The sequence below is a fragment of the Rana temporaria genome, chromosome 9, assembly GCF_905171775.1.
Source record: "Rana temporaria chromosome 9, aRanTem1.1, whole genome shotgun sequence".
Classification (NCBI taxonomy): Eukaryota; Metazoa; Chordata; class Amphibia; order Anura; family Ranidae; genus Rana; species Rana temporaria.
In genome coordinates this window covers 106,899,236-106,915,830 of record NC_053497.1, presented here as the reverse complement: position 1 = coordinate 106,915,830, position 16,595 = coordinate 106,899,236, and the positions used below count along the sequence as shown (strand labels likewise).

Genomic DNA, 16,595 nt, shown 5'->3' with positions numbered 1-16,595 from the left:
ATCCTCCACTAATTCTGAGCCAGAAGCTGCTCTCAGAAAAAGTGCGTCTAAGCAGCCAATGATGGCAAAGCCTTGCTGTCCCAGCAAAGCTAGGATAAGTGCGAGCACCCTGGTGAAAACTCTTGGTGCTGACGCTAGATCAAAAGGAAGGGCCACAAACAGATAGGGGACCTCCCCAATCGCGAAGCACAGAATCTCTGTGACTTGCGCAAAATGGGACATGCATGTATGCGTCCTTGATGTCCAAGGACGCCAGGAAGTCCCCCGGATGGAGCGCAGCTAGCACCAAACGAATGGATTCCGTGCGGAACTACCAATCGTTCAAAAAGGGATTTTAGGCCCTTGAAGCCCAAAATCGGACGGACCCCATCCATCTTTGGGACTGAGAACAGATCCGGATAGAATCTCTCAAACCTCTAGTCCTGCAGGACAGGTAAAAATTACCCTGCAGCTTAGCAAGCGCCACACTGCCTCAGGGCAAACCGACGAGCCACAAGACTCGAGGGAAAAAATCTGTTCGGTGGATAGGAAAGGAACCCTAATACTCCGAAGAGACCACCCCTGCAGACCCACTGGTCAGCGAGCAGGGAGGTTCACCGAGCTAAGAACCTGCAAAGCCGTGCCCCACCCAAGATACGGGCAGGGGGAGGCTACAGACATTGGCAGGATAGGGTGCCAGCGTGTTCGGCTTACGCACCCAGGGACATTTCAGTCCCCCAGTTGAGCCTTTAGTCGGCCCGGGAGGGTCAACCAGCGGGCCCTGACTGACGCAAAAATACCACTTCTGAGCGGGGACTGAAGGTCCCGGCCCACGGCACAGCTCCTTTCCCCTGGTGGACTGAGAGAGGAGAGTGCTTTCACCCCTAGTGACATCCTTGATAATGTCATCCAACGAAAAACGAAAAAAAAACTCCCACCCCTGAAGGGTAAACCAGCCAGGGCATTTTAAGATGCTAGGTCAGCAGACCAGCAATTCAGCCAAATCAGGCGGCACAAAACCACCGCCGGAACAGAGGCTCTGGACATCAAGGATGCCCCGTGTGGCATCACAGACATATAGAAGGCCCTGGACCAACTGGTCGGCCAGTCTAATAATTTAGGGAGGGAGCTGGTGCTCCTCCACAGTCTGTGCAAAACCTTGCCCATTCAGAGAGTGTCAGAGACACCAAGGTTGCGGCCACAACAGGTCGCAATGCATACCCCAGCATGGTAAACATGGAGCGGGTCAGCGCCTTCTGCCCACCCTCAGTACACAGCGTGTGTGAGAGGAGGAAAAAATGTGAGGTAAACTGAGGAGACCTGTGCTGCGTGCTGTAGGGACCAACACAAGATGGCCGACCGCAATAGTAACCTGTGCCATAGCGCGGCTACAACAAAATGGCCACCAATGGGATTTTCAATAGTAACTGAAAAATCACGGCAAAAAATGGGAAAAAATTACGGCAAAACGCAGAATTTTAACAGTGAAAGCCCAAAGAGGCTAAACAGTGTCCAAACTCCTCTTTTAAAAAGACCCCAACAGTAAAAAGAAACACACCAAAGTCCCCTCAGTAAGGTGCCCCCCCTTAGTAATGTAATACAGCAGAGGGAAAAGAAGCAGGGAAGGGAGGATAGAAGGACCCCCGAAGCGGGAGGGACTGTACTTACCCGTCCAAGCGAGGACTCACTGACGCATTCCTGACAGGCCTACAACCGCAATAGAGGTAGCCGTTGGCCCAGTCCACTGTGAGTGAGACAACACCACAGCCCAGTCATGTGTGGACCACGGAGCAAAGCTCACCGGCCACCCCAGGAGTCATGGGGTATGTCGTGGCAGACCCAGCCAAAGGTGTGCTCACGCTCGCTGGCCGGACTGAGTAGACTACAAGGATCTATATATCCAGCCTATCTCAACTCAGCCTGTCTCAACTCTGTTAAGGTAACATGTATTTAATTATCTAACATGTTTCTGCCTAGTCCTCTCCTGTAAACAGGGAACATAACCCACTTGTCAAGATTTAAGGAGCTCTGTCCATCCATTGACGATAAGAGAAACATTGCTTTCCATGTGATGGTACAGAGCTGGAATGGCCTTACGTGAAAAGAAATAGCGACTGGTAACCTGCCACTGTGGTACAGCACATTTCTGCAAATTCAGGGGGCAGAATCCACCAGTTGCAAAGGCAGGAGTTGTAAAACCAGCAATTTTGACAAGCTGACATTTAGACACTGGGCATGTAAGTGGGAGGGAGTGTATTTTACTTTTTTTTGTGTTGTAGCAGCTAGGGCACAGAAATGTGCCTGCTATACTCCACAGCTGGTATTGTGCTGCTGGTAGACGTGTTGCAAGGACCTGTGATACCCTTTACTATACCATCATCCCTTTCAGTGGAGGCTGCCGAGAGGTCATGAGATATAGCGGAGTTACACATGAAGGTGAGGAATATGGAGGAGAAGAATTTTGTCCATTTTGTGTGGCTTTCAGGTGCTTTTGCCAAAGTGCGTTGTAATGGGAGGTTAAATGCCTCGTCAAGCATGTGGTACACAAATGGCTGGTGTTTTTTGCCATGCTTGATCTGCTTGGGGCAGAAATTGCAAATTGCAACAGTGTGATCGGCTGCATATGTGCTAAAAAAAGGCCCACACAGCTGAGTTCTGGGAAGTGGGTGGGAGATAACAGTTCCACAATCTGATGGCATAGGGTAGCTGCTTTCTACTCTTCTATGATGCTTGCCTCTGGAAGACATGCTGCCTCATTTGGGATTGTTTCTCCCCTCACTTTCCTCCTCTGCACCATCCGGCACCCAAGTCATGTCAGTGATCTCATCATTAGCATCCCCTCCATCACTGAAGCCAACTTGGCAATATGCTGCGGCTGGGGGAACATGACTGCCAATTTGTTGTTTATCAGAGTTCTCCCCTCTCTGTTGGCCCATGTTAGTCCCTTCCTCTAACTCAGAACCAACATCAGAATCAAGTAATGCCTTGCATTGTCAAGAAGCAAGTGGCTGATGCTGTGTTCAAATAATTCAACTGACTCCTCTATGCACGAGGCAGAATAAGCCACTCTGTCAGCCGCCTGGGATTGCACACTAGTGCCAGCTTGGGTCATAGAGGATGAGGATGGTTTAGTAAGCCAGTCCACCACCTCCTCTACATGATGTGGCTGGATAGCATGTGCAACATCACTAAACAGAGGATGAACCACGTCCATCTTTGACTGTGGACACAAACACTGCTGGCCCCCTCTTAGTGGCATGGGAATGTCTGCCTCTCCTTGTTGGCCTCCCAGACATGATGGGTGGGCTTAATACCCACATTTTATAGATACTGTGAAATGTGCAATTAGATGCACTTTATTGAATGAAAAGTGGTGTTTGGTGCACATTGAGTACTGACAGAAATGTAAAAACTCAAAAAAAGGGGGAAACTAGGAGGGTAGAGGGAGTCCACCTGGAATATTTGTCATCTGGGGGCGCTTGTGAGCAGCGCATGGAGACGGTCGCACCTTAACCTTGCTCCTCCCTGCCTGGACACATCGGCCTCTTGGCTAGCATTGCAAGAGGGTATCCCTGTTCCCCACGGTCTCCCACTGACACCCGCAGCTGTCATGCATTCAGCGGAGTGCAGAGCAATGCTCACGCGAGCATCCAGCTCGAGAGCCGCGGACCGCATGCTGTCTGAGGCCTCCCCGCCGGACGCAATGTTTGAAGCCTCGGCCTTGAGTTCAGACCCCTTCTCTCAGCTTGCGGCTGAGGATCTGGAGCTGTCTCCCATTATGAGCGAGGGCCCGGCGGCGACTCCGCTCCAACAGCCATCACTGCGGGATGCTGACCTCCTCTCCCACTTCAAGACAATGCTGCAGGCAGAGCTCTCGGCAGCAACCACCAAGCTGGCCACCCACCTCACTAAGGAAATCAGGGAGCTTGGCTCCCGCACCAACGACCTGGAGGATAAGATGGACACCGCCGCTACTGTCTTGGAGAACCATGAACAAGACATATCTGACACCAAAAAGGAGCTGGATATGGCCCTATTGCGCCTGGAGGATTTTGAACACAAAGCTCGCAGGGGTAATCTGCGTCTGCGGGGCATCCCTGAATCGCTCATAGACCTCACTTTCACTGCCACGGCTCTGTTCCAGGAACTTGCCCCAGGTATCCCTATTGACAGGCTGGAGTTTGATCGCATCCATAGGGCACTTGGCCCCAAGAAATCGGAGGGACTACCCCGCGACGACATTATTAACTTCACATACTACCGCAGCAAGGAAGCCCTCCTACGTGCGGCTAGGGACAAATCTGACCTTACGTTCCAAGGGTACCGCTATCAAGTTTTTGCGAATCTTTCCCAGACCACGATTGTGAAGAGGAGACACAATCAGCTCTTCAGTCGCATAAAATTTGGTACTGCTGGGGCTTCCCCTTTAAGCTTTCCTTCTCATACAATGGTCGTAGTCATGCACTGACCTCGCCAGATGAAGCTTAGTCTGTCCTGGACTCACTCCAGTTGCTACCACCTAGTGTAAGCGCTCGAAGCCCAGCCAGATCAGCTTCTTCACAACCCTCCATCAACCTCCCGGGTCGGGTGTGGAAAAAGGTCAAGGGGCAAAGGCGCCCTCCTCCCCATCTGCAGCTAACTCTCAACGTTCTACTCCAGGTTGACCTCTGTATCCGCAAGTCCTGCCCTTACCCTTTTTTCTTTTGGTCTTTTGGACCTTCCTGTATTTTTTCCTATCTCCCATAATTGATGGTTGGTTTGGACTCTTTCCTTCCTGCTCCCTCTCCATTTGCACATGATATTGGAATTTGATCGTTATCTCTTCCCATATGTCCACTGATGACTGCACTTTGGGCTGTATGCCCTCCCCCTCGTCACTACCCTGCCTGGACTCAACCTGGTGGTGCGGACTTTGATGCCAACTCCCTCATCCCACCCGTGTTTTTGATTGACCCCCACTTATATCCACTCACCTCTTGAAGCATTGAATGTGCTGAATGACTACCTCCGAGCTTTCTTATTCATCTCTATTTCCTGTTGGATTCAACTGTGATGCTCCTGGATTTCCAAACTTTCCAGTCCATTCCCGGAAGTGCAGCACCTACCCCCCTTTTTTTTTGCCACTTACCGTCCAAATTATCCCTTCGGGGTCTCCGCTTGGGACCTTTATGTTATGTTATTGCCGCAGATTTTTAAAGCGGAGACTCTGCACCTAGAGTTCCTTTGTTTGGTTTGAATCATGGGGTTTCCCCCCGTCCTTTGGAATGTATGATTCCAAGGGCGCATGGTACATTGGAGCTCACCATATCCCCCTTTCCTTCCCCCCCATTTCCTCTCCTTTCCCCTCCCCCACTTTCTCTTTTTCCCCTCCCTTCTATCCCCCCCTGGGGGTTAGCCTGTCTAAAAGTTGTGCATTTAAAAGTGGTTGACCAGTTTTGTTCATTGATGTTTCCAGGTAATATTGCACTACATGTTTATATTGTGCTTACTTACTGTAATTCATTTGTAGGTTGATAATCTATGTCCAACCTCCTTTTTCAGCCTGTTTGGGCTCCCCGGGGGCCCGATTCCTGGTGGTGTTCGGGCCGGGTGGCTGGCTTCCGGGGACCCCCTGGCAGACTTTAAGTCTGGTCCCCTCGGCCGGCTGGCTGGGGACCGGTCGAACTGTATGTTCTGATCTTTAGAGGTTGTTTAATGTATTTGTTTTTTTCCTTTTTTTTGCTGTTATAATATAATTTTATGCTGAAAGTTTGATTAGCAATTTCTAGATGTAACCTATTTTCAGGGTGACTAATAGTGTCCGTTTGGAGGGCTCTCTCCCCTCTCCTCCCCCTTTCCCCCTTTTTTTTTTTGTCTCCCCTCCCCGATATCCCCTCTTCTTGCTATATTTTGAGCTTTTATGACCTATAATGGCCATGTGTCCGGGTGTTGAGCCCCCCCACCTTTCACATCTTACTGAAGATGTGGTCCACGCTCTGCGTGGCGTACTTGGTATGTTTTCATTGTTTTTGTTTTGTTTGCTTTTTGTTTTGTTTTTTGTTCTTCCCTTGCCCTGTCTCCTGTCTCCTTTCTTGTATTCTGAATTTATTTCCCTTCTTTTTCTCCTCTTATTCCCTCAGGCTGGAAATCCACAAAAGTCCTTGACCAGGGTCTCTTCTTAACATGAGCTAATTGTAATTTCCTAGCTATGGCCCAATCTCTGTTGAGGTTTTACTCCCATAATATTCATGGTTTTAATTCACCAGTAAAAAGATCCAAGGTATTTCACTATCTAAAATCCAGCAGTGTTGATGTAGTGTGCTTGCAGGAGACCAGGTTTTCCTCTTCTTCTGCTCCGAAATTTGTTTCTTCTCATTTCCCTACTTTTTTTTCTGGCTTCTGCCCCAGATAAGCATAGGGGGTCCTAATTGCCTTTAGACGCAACCTCTTGTTTTCATGTTCCAAGGAAATAGCAGACCCAACTGGGAGATATCTACTACTCCAAGACACTTTAAATGGCCAGAATGTAACTCTGGTTGGGTACTATGCCCCCAACCGTTTTCAACATAAGTTTTTCTCTCACCTTCTTAAAGTTGTTTCTCAACATAGCTCCGGGACTCTTATCCTTATGGGTGACTCAAATGTGGCTTTGGATTCCTCGATGGACAGGAAATACGCAGCTGGATCCTCCCCCTCCCATGACCTGGTCGTGGAAGAACAGATGAGATCACTTGGTAATGTGGAAGCCTCTAGGGTTGGGATTATGTGGGCAACGAAAAGAATATATATTCAAAAAATTATAAAAATATATTTTAATACATATACGTAGAAAAATTACAAAAATTACATGAAATACAAAATTGGTGAAAAAGAACAAAACATTTACATTGAAAACATATAAATAGACAGATTGACACTATGCCATGTTACAACATGAAATTCACCCCAAAGAGGTGAATTTTGTGAAAGATGGACTGATCCGACGCGTTTCCGAAAAAACTTTTAAAGTTTGATCTTCATCAGGGATGTAAAGTGTCTTTACTGTCTAAATAAAGAAAATGTTGATTGAAAAATATATACAATGAAATTATATTCAATATTGTACAAGTTCATACAGATGCAATAAAAAAACTCACTTCATAGTGCCTATGGCTGTGTCTCCATTCTACACCTGAAATAACCTCCACAGTGCTGACCCAAGATCCCCAAGCCGATCCGTAATCCAAATCCACATAAAATCGCCAAACACTATCTCATCAGAGATTGAGACCAAAAAGGTCAAAAAAAGGCGTTTAAAAAAGTGAATCTAGCAAAGGAAAAAAACAATACATAGTAAAAAGGTCATTCAAAAACTCATGGATGATGAAAGCAAGTCTGTATTTGTCAAAAGACAAAATAAAGAAATCCCACTTACTTGATAGAAAAGTGGACTAACTCCCAAGATGTTTTCCATACAGAGAGAAAAAGGTGCCCCAAAGAATATGTAACCTGTGGAGATTATCCAGCAGATATACTAAAAAACAGAGGGAAAAAGAACAGCACCATTTAGAAGGAATACATCAATTGGGAGAAAATGATCTTTGCCATGAGAAAATGGAGAAAAACTTACTAAGTATGTAAACCAAAAGGACTTCCAGCAGCGAGATCCTGGGTGGAAAGCACCTTCTTATGGATGTTGTACAGAGATCAATTAGATGCTCCTTGCAAATGCTGAGGAGGAAGAATGACACCATTCAAACTCCCTGGCGTTCTTATATAGCATGGCTATAACTCTCATTGGTTAAAACGATACCATGTGACCAAAACAGCTGTATGATGCATCACATGTTGAGTAATGACTGAAAGAAAAATCCCTTAATGATATAGGTGGAGTGTAGAATGTGCCGCCCATACACAGACAACCACCAATAGCAGTACTGCAGATGGGCTGTGCTGGAAGTCTGCACAGCTGATGACATAAACAAGGTGTGCATCGTGCTGAGCAGACAAAAATCAGCAGCAATTGCAAACAGCTAACAAGGAGCTGTCTTGAGCATTTGCCTAGTAAGCCAATGATACATAGCAGAAAAAAAAAAGAGAAATTGGTGGACAAAACACCAAGTCCCATTATGCAGGATAGAAAAATATTCCAATCAAAGAAAAAATTATTAATACAAGTTTTGCTTATGAATAAACAAAAAATGCTTGTTTAAATGTATTGTCTCTATCATGGCTTGTAAAACCAATGAAAAAGTAATTGAAAAGAAAAAATTAAAATATAATAAAAGGCAAAAAAAGGAAAGAAAGCGCCTGGCTGGGTACATTGCTGGATGCAGTTTGTGGGTGGTTGACCAAAAGCTATAGAAGGGGAGTGTGGTCATCTTTTAGAGAGATAATAGGGGAAATGCCACAAAAAGGACACAAATAGCCGGCGGTGCCAGGGAATGACCCCAGTAAAAAGGGGATCAAGAGGGTCTACAGTTTGAGGGTTGCCCAAACAGACACTTCTTACCCTGGCACCGGATGAGAAGGAAGGCGATTGGGACTGGAAAGGAGGGGCTAATCTTGGGGGCAGTGCGGAGGTACCGCAGATGATGGGGGACACATGAAAGGGCACTCGAAGTATTGAGCTCATATGCATACAAGAATCATGAACAAATTTCCAAAAACAGACAATACAAAATTATATACATATATATATGCATGAAATAAATATCTTCCAAAAAATTAATACTGGAGATAAATCTTCATGAGTTACAAAGTAACAATTATAGTAAACCCCATATGATGTAACATTGTAGCTCCTATTGAAAAACAACAAACTATACTGTAAAAAAAATTCCAAAGGGAAAGAAAGACAGAGAGAGGTGGAGAAAAAAAAATGGGAGAAGGAAAACCTAGGGGCCAAAGTTGGAAAATCTGGCCCATATATACAATTAAAAAGTCAAAGAATTGTCTAAAGTGAAATGGGAAGATGATATTCAATCAGTTTTCCCTGAACTGAATCCCTCCAAGAAGGGTCTAAAACTCTCCATCTCATTGAGTCCTGGGGGGGTGGTTGCCCTAAGACGTCTAATCCAGCGCATTTCCCGCTGGAGCAGGGTCTTGTTCCAATCCCCTCCCCTTAGTGGAATATGGATATGCTCCAAAACATAGAAAGAAACCCTTGGCATTCTATAATGGTGGCATTTAGCAACATGTCGACCAAGTGGGAGATATAGATTCCCTATGGTCATACTGTATACATGTTTCTCAACACGTTTCTTTAATTCCTGTCTTGTCTTTCCAATGTAGAACCCTCCACATTGACAGGACATGAGGTAAACAACACCCTGTGTTTTGCAATTTGCATAATGACGGGATTTGAAAAGGTCACCATTGGGTAATGTTAAATGGGGTCCTCCTCCAATAATGGAACATTGTTTGCAGGAACCACAGGGATATGTCCCGAAGGTCCTGCATGGATCTCCCCTATTCTCACCTTTATATTCACTTTGTACCAACATATTACCTATGGATGTAGCTTTCCTATAGGTAATTTGGGGTTTTGCAGTGATGACTCCCTTTAAGGTTGGGTCCTCGGTGAGGATAGGCCAATATTTATTGATGATCCTGCGAATTTTTTGGTGAGAATTTGAGAAGGCCATTATAATACGAGGAGTATTACATTCTAATCTCTTCTTTTTTTTGAAGATTAGTTCACGTCTTTTTATACCCAGAACTCTGTTGAATGCTTTTTTGAGGCCTGTTTTTGAATAGCCCCGTGCCAACAGGCGGTCACTAAGCTCGTCAGATTCCTTTTGAAAGGTGTCGTCAGAGGTACAGTTCCTTTTAATGCGCAGATATTGGCTATAGGGAATTGATTCTTTCAAGTTTGAAGGATGGAAACCTTCAGCATGTAGGGTAACATTGCCAGCTGTCTCCTTGCGATAGAGTTTGCTGGCAATCTTTCCCTCTGCATCCTTGCATATACAAACATCCAGGAAACTCACTTCCCTGGAATCATATGCCATTGTGAAAAATAAGTTGAGGTCATTTGTATTCATCAATTTTAAGGTGTTTTTGAGTGCATCTTCCAATCCATCCCAAACGATCAATATGTCATCGATGCAACGCTGCCATAAAAGAATATGGTCAGCGTACATCGGTGAATTGTCCCCTAACAGAAAGGCTTTCTCCCACTCCCCCAGGTACAGGTTGGCGTATGAGGGTGCGCAGCACGTCCCCATAGCCACTCCCTGCACCTGGAGGTAGTGGGAGCCTTGGAACTGAAACACATTGTGATGTAAGATGTAATCCAACATCTGTAAAACAAACTGGTTAAGTTTCCAGTCTGTAGTTGGTCTTTGTTGTAAAACTCTTTTTACAGCAAGAATTCCCAAATCATGGGGAATGCTGTTGTATAGACATTCGACATCGACTGTAACCAAAAGAGCTGTCGGTGGAATGGTTAAATCCTCCAGAATCTGCAGTAAATGAATGGTGTCCTTTGTGTAGGACGGAAGGTTGAGGACATGGGGTCTAAGGTGCTCATCAATAAAGCGGCTGGCACCCTCAGAGATTGATCCATTCCCAGAGATGATTGGTCTACCGGGTGGATTATGTAAGTTTTTGTGCACCTTGGGAAGGGCATACAAAGTGGGTATACGGGGGTGTCTGGTACGAATAAAATCCCAGACATCCTGGTTAATTGCTCCATTCCTAAAGGACTCATCTATGAGTTGATAGAATTCTTCCTCCATGTGAGTTACTGTGGAGGAGGTAATCTTTTTGTAACATTTAGTGTCTCTGAGGATGCGATGACACATTTCTTCATATTTAGAGTTGTCCATAATGACTACGTTGCCACCCTTATCAGAACCCTTGACTGTGATTTTAGAGTTGTTTTTTAGGGATCCCAATGCCCGTTTTTGTTCCCCACTTAGATTTTGCTGACCTTGTGTAGTTCTTAGATTTTCAATCTCTCTGGATGTAAGTCTAGTGAAAAGAGCTAGAGCTGGATTTTGGTTTAATTGAGGGAAATTATGAGACTTCCTTTTAAATTTTTTTGGGGGTAAAGGGACAATGCCACTTTCATCCTCCTCACTATCATTTAAATCCATGCTTGAGATTTCATCTTGAGGAGCATTTTCCTCCAATAGAGCATTGAGGTCCCTAAGGGCTCTAAAGTCTGCCGCTTTCAAGTTGGGGGCAATTTCGGGTTCTTGTCTCTTTTCATAGAGACTCCTGAAAATCCCATGCAATCCCGTGCAATCCCATGGCCTGGTGGATGCTTGGCGGGAGATTCATCCTCGCGATTGTGACTTCACGTATTACTCAAGCCCACATGATAGCTTCAGTAGGATCGACCACGTTTTCATCCCTTTATGTTTCATCTCCAACATCCATAAGATTACGATCCCCCCTTCCGCGTGGTGGGATCATGACCCTATTGTTTTTCTGTTCACTCTCTCAGGTCTGACCCGCCCTACCTTACAGTGGCGATTAAATGACTCACTCCTTACATCTCAAGATGCCTTTCTTGAGATTCATACTCCACTTCAGACCTTTTTTAAGGAAAATGTACGCTCCGTGTTTTGGCCTATTTCTCTCTGGGAGGCCCATAAGGTTACCATGAGAGTCCATTGTATACAGCTAGCATCCTTCTTAAAGCACTATAGAGAAAAGCGAATCTGGGAACTTACTGGCCTCCGCTGATGCAGAGTGGAAATCTCACCACTCGCCGGCCAATAAGGCGGCTAGGGACACTTTGGCTACTGAATTAGACTTGTTGGCCTCCGACCAAGCCGAGAAGGCTCTACGGTGGACTAACCACAAATGTTATTCCTGTGCGAATAAACCGGCCGCAATGCTTGCTAAAAAACTCGATGCCACTTCTCGTGGCCATAAACCTATTCGGCTTCGTTCCGCCAATGGGGACCTCACCATAGATCCGAACAAAGTCTCTGCGGCTCTGGCCGATTTTTTAGCCTCGCTTTATAGCCGACCTTCCCCCTTTCCTCTTGATCTTGCAGATGATTTCTTCCGCGATCTTCATCTTCCTCCTCTTTCCTCAGCGGCCTGTGCGTCTCTTAACGCTGACATTACCGAATTGGAAGTGGCTCAGGCCATTAAAGGCATCCGTGTTTCGAAGGCCCCGGGACCGGATGGCTTTACCGGATTATACTACTGCAAGTTTTCTTTACTCTTGCTCCCCCACCTGATGGCCTACTTTAACAGTATGAAACAAGGTGCGCTGCCCTCCCCAGACTCATTGCATGCTCACATCTCCATGATTCCTAAGACCATCAAGGAGGCCCATGAACCCCAGGCGTTTCGCCCAATTTCTCTACTAAATGAAGATGTGAAACTGCTGGGGAAAATCCTGTGCTCCCGTATTAATACTTGCGCTCCTTGGTTCATAGGGACTAGGTTGGCTTTGTGCCTGGCCGTCAGGCGGGGGACAATGTCCGGAAAGTTGTCCACCTGATTACCCTATTGCAGCAGTGCAAAATCCCTGGCTTTCTCCTTACGCTTGATATTTATAAAGCTTTTGATACCCTCTTGTGGGATTATCTGCGATATGTACTGCAACGATGGGGTTTTGGAGACTCGATCTTGTCTTGGTTGACGGCCCTTTATTCCTCCCCTTCTGCCTCAGCTCGCTATGCTGGTTGCCTCTCGCCCTCCTTTCCCATATCCAGGGGAATGAGGCAGGGATGCCCTCTATCCCCAGTCCTTTTTGTTCTTGCCCTCGAGTCGCTAGCTAGTGCCCTTAGAGCAGACCCTAACATCAAGGGCATCCCCTATGCAGGTGATGACTATAAACTTAATATGTCCGCTGACGATGCCCTTTTGACCCTTACCAATCCCATCGTCACCCTACCGAATCTCCAGGCACGTCTAACCTGCTTTGCTACTATTTCAGGTCTCCAAGTCAACCCACACAAAACGACTGCTTTGAATATTACTCTTCTAAGTCCCCAAGTCTTACATCTCCAATCTCTTTTTCCCTACCGTTGGGCAAACTCCTCGCTAGACTACTTGGGTATCAAGTTGACCTCTTCTTATACTTCTCTCTTTTCTGCCAACAACTACCCACTCTTGCGCACTGTCACGGCTCTTATGGCATCTTGGCGATTCCCTACTCTATCTTGGGTCGGTCGTATTTACGCGGTCAAGATGACCATCCTCCCAAAGATTCTTTATTTTTTTCGGACTCTTTCTGTTCGGATCCCTGCTTTTTATCTGTGGTTGCTCCAGAACAGACTGCTCTCCTTTATCTGGGCACATAAGCGCCCTAGGGTTTCTCGCTCTACCCTCTATGCCCAAAGATTGCGGGGCAGGCTGGGCGTTCCAGATGTTGCAAAGTATTATCGGGCGGCTCAAATTTCCCAACTCACCATGCTCCATGCGACGTCTGACATTCCCCTTTGGGTTCTGCTGGAGGTGCCTAATTGTGCACCGGTCCCTATCTCAGCTTTATTATGGTTGCCCCCTAAACTGCGACCTCCTTCTGTTAGCCCCCTTATGCTTCACAGTCTGAAATTATGGGACTTGATTTGGTGCTCGGGCAAACTTATGTCCCCATTCCTGCCGCTACTCCCCCTCCTGAATAATCCCATGTCCCCGCCTGGCTCAGAACAACCCTAAGTTTTTTCATGGTGGCCTGCTCATGGGTTCTCACACTTGTTCATCACTTTCTTCGTACTTTCCCTTGTGGTCTTCGATTTATGAGACCCATGATACTCTGTCTGACTAATTATTTCGCTATATTCAGCTGCGACACTGGATAACCTCCCTTCGGCGCCTTGGCTCCTTCCCGTATCAAGTAACTGCCTTTGAGCGCATCTGTCATCATTGCCCAGGTGCTCGCGGCACCATCTCTATGATCTATTATTTACTTGCTTCCGGCAGCTCTTCTACTACCCTTACCTATGTGCCTAAATGGGAGCGTGACCTATCCCCTATAGCTCTTGCAGACTGGAGTAAGGCCTGGTCCAGCATAGCAAAATGTTCTTTCAACACTGCCACGTTGGAGGCAGCTTATAAGGTCTTTCTACGCTGGTACTGGGTCCCAGCTCGCATCGCCAAGTTGAGCCCATCGTGTACTGACAGGTGCTTTCGAGGTTGTGGTCAACGAGGAGATGAACTGCACACATGGTGGTCCTGCCCCCACCTAGTTAGATTTTGGTCAAGGGTCTTTGGCCTATTATCCTCCCTATTTCATGTCCCCTTCCGTAAGGACGCCAAATATGCATTACTCCATTGCCCAATCCTGGGCCTCTTCTCTCATCAGCAGAAATTAGCCACATACCCATTTATCGCTGCCAAGCGAACAATAGCGAGGGCCTGGAAAAAAACTTCTGTCTAATTCCCAGAGGTCAAGAATACCCCGACGACACTTATGATCCATGAAAAGATGTCTAGCGTCCTCCACGACTCCCATGCTAAATTCCTTAAGGTATGGGACCCGTGGTGGCCCTATACACTTCCTAGTTTGCACCTGTCTAGTCTAGGGCTCTAAATTTTATTTGACCTCACTTCCTGCCTGAGGGTCCTTCCTTTCTCCTTCTTTGCTTCTGGGCTTTTTGCTTGTTGTTCTGCTCTATTCCTCCCCTCTTTCCCCCTCTGTTGTGCGTGTTTTTATGTTTGTTTCTTTGTTTTTTGTTTCGTCTTTCATTATTTATTTTTTCTCTCCACCGTTTTGCAGATAACTCCGCTCCCCTTTACCTACCTTGGCCCCTGGGTCTCAAGGCTCAGGCATAACGCACTGCCCCCCGGCCCCGGCTGGAGAGACGGTGGTAATTTATAATTAGTTCCATTATAGTATATATTCTATTATGTGCTTTCACATGTATTTATGTTTTATGTCCATATCCCCTGCGTGGGAACTTGTTGTCTGTTTCCCCTTTTTTTATATTTTAATAAAAATATTGTACCAGGAATATGTGTCATCTGAAACATTTCTCATGACACTGAGGCTAACAAGGTTTCCTGAAGAAGCACATAGCATGAAACAGATTTTACAGCAACTTTCACGCTCTCTGGCAAGTGGCAGCAGTAGCATTGGGTTACGTTCCAAACAACAAGCGTATAAACCAATAACCAAGGAGGGTTCAGCTCAGAAAAATCTACTGTCAGGCAGACAACAGTGTCACTATGAGGAGATGAGTTCCTGGCATCCACCCAGCCTCAAGTCGCAGTGCAAAATTAAATTACATTCTTCTAACCTGTATTGCATCCTCTGAAAGCGATACTTGATCCTTCTCTGAAAGGAAAATCATTCAGGACCTTTTCTTATTACCAACTGCTCTATTTACCAAGAAAATATGATCTAAAAGTGTACTTTAACTGCATATGAAGATTTTTGCATTTAAAAAGGCACACCAAAAGTGCTTTTTTTATGTTATAGGTGGAGCATGTGGAATGAGTCAGGCTCAGGGGTTTTAATAACTCTAGGATTTATATTTTCTTACCATAGCATGAAAGTCTCTTCACACGGAAATAGAAATGTCTCAACTCTACCTGCTGTATTCCGAACATAAAACAAGTAAGATATCCACTTGGGAGAGTGAAATCCCCTGGTAACAATCATAGGAATAAGTTCCAGCAATACAAGTGTACAAATCTAAGGACACTGTAGAATATTTTTAGCTGTTAGAACTAGCATTTATTTATTTTTTTACATCAGACTTCCTGCATTTTAGACGAAAGCAAGGAGTCTGCAATAGGTGTAGTCTATTTTCTCCATGGCAGGTGATGCTCAGTCGCAGCAGTAGTGTTTGCAGGAAGAGGAAGTCCAGAGGAACATGGTTCCTTGGTCACTGGGACAGAGATCTGGTTGGATGCTGACAGCCCATGTGACTCTGATGGCCACCTTGGGTCAGGCAGAGTCTAAGACCCTGGCTCCTGAGTTTTAGCATGTGGGTAGTGTAATCTGTCAGGACAGCAATAGCAGCAAGGAAAGTGAAGAGAAAAAAAATGAACCCGCGCTACGGAAAATAATTTAACAAATATATGCTGCAAGAATGACCTCTAATACAATAGTGTACAGAGAGGAAGAATATCTGAAGTGGCTGCCCCTACATGTGTATTCCACCGGAGTGGAATTTGAAATGAAAGAAATAAATTAGTAGGTATTGGCGCCTACCTATATGCAATCAAAAAATATATATATGGGAATAAAAAATAAAATATAAATGTGCGATATTATGACATGAAAATTGAATAATAATAATGATGGTATTAAGTGATTTTCCCTCCCTTGTACAAGTGCACGTGTAGTGCTTGCAGGTGTATATCTAAAAAGTTCACATGTGCATAGGTGAATATAATGCAAGAAATGGAAAATAAAACAATGAAAATATAAATAATTAGTCCATAAAAGTGCTGGATTATTGCTTTGAATACTTCATGCTGCAATCCAAACAGTGCTGTATGTTCCATGCAAAGTGCTGCGAGCCACTCTTAATGATCTTATTAATGTGATCCACTCTGTGCCCCCTTCCTCCGTGCTCTGATGTAGCCCGCACTCACCAGATCAAAACCCCCTCCTGGGGTAGCAAGCATCCACAGTGTATGCCCTGTGCTGCACTCTGGCAAATCTCTGTCCCCCTGTATGGCTCTTTCCAGTTTTAGGCTCGGAGAGAAGAAAAATGCCCAAATAGTGTGATACC

The 16,595-nt window shown here is 45.6% G+C and overlaps 1 long non-coding RNA gene across 1 annotated transcript; it reads right to left on the bottom strand.

Moving 5' to 3' along the window:
- Window positions 1-6,790: 6,790 nt before the first annotated feature.
- On the bottom strand, window positions 6,791-7,670 carry LOC120914469. The gene is made up of 4 exons (XR_005743683.1): window positions 7,568-7,670; window positions 7,373-7,471; window positions 7,095-7,264; window positions 6,791-7,003 (listed from the first exon to the last, which is right to left on the bottom strand). It is a non-coding gene; the product is annotated as an uncharacterized LOC120914469 (long non-coding RNA).
- Between the last annotated feature and the right edge of the window lie 8,925 nt (window positions 7,671-16,595).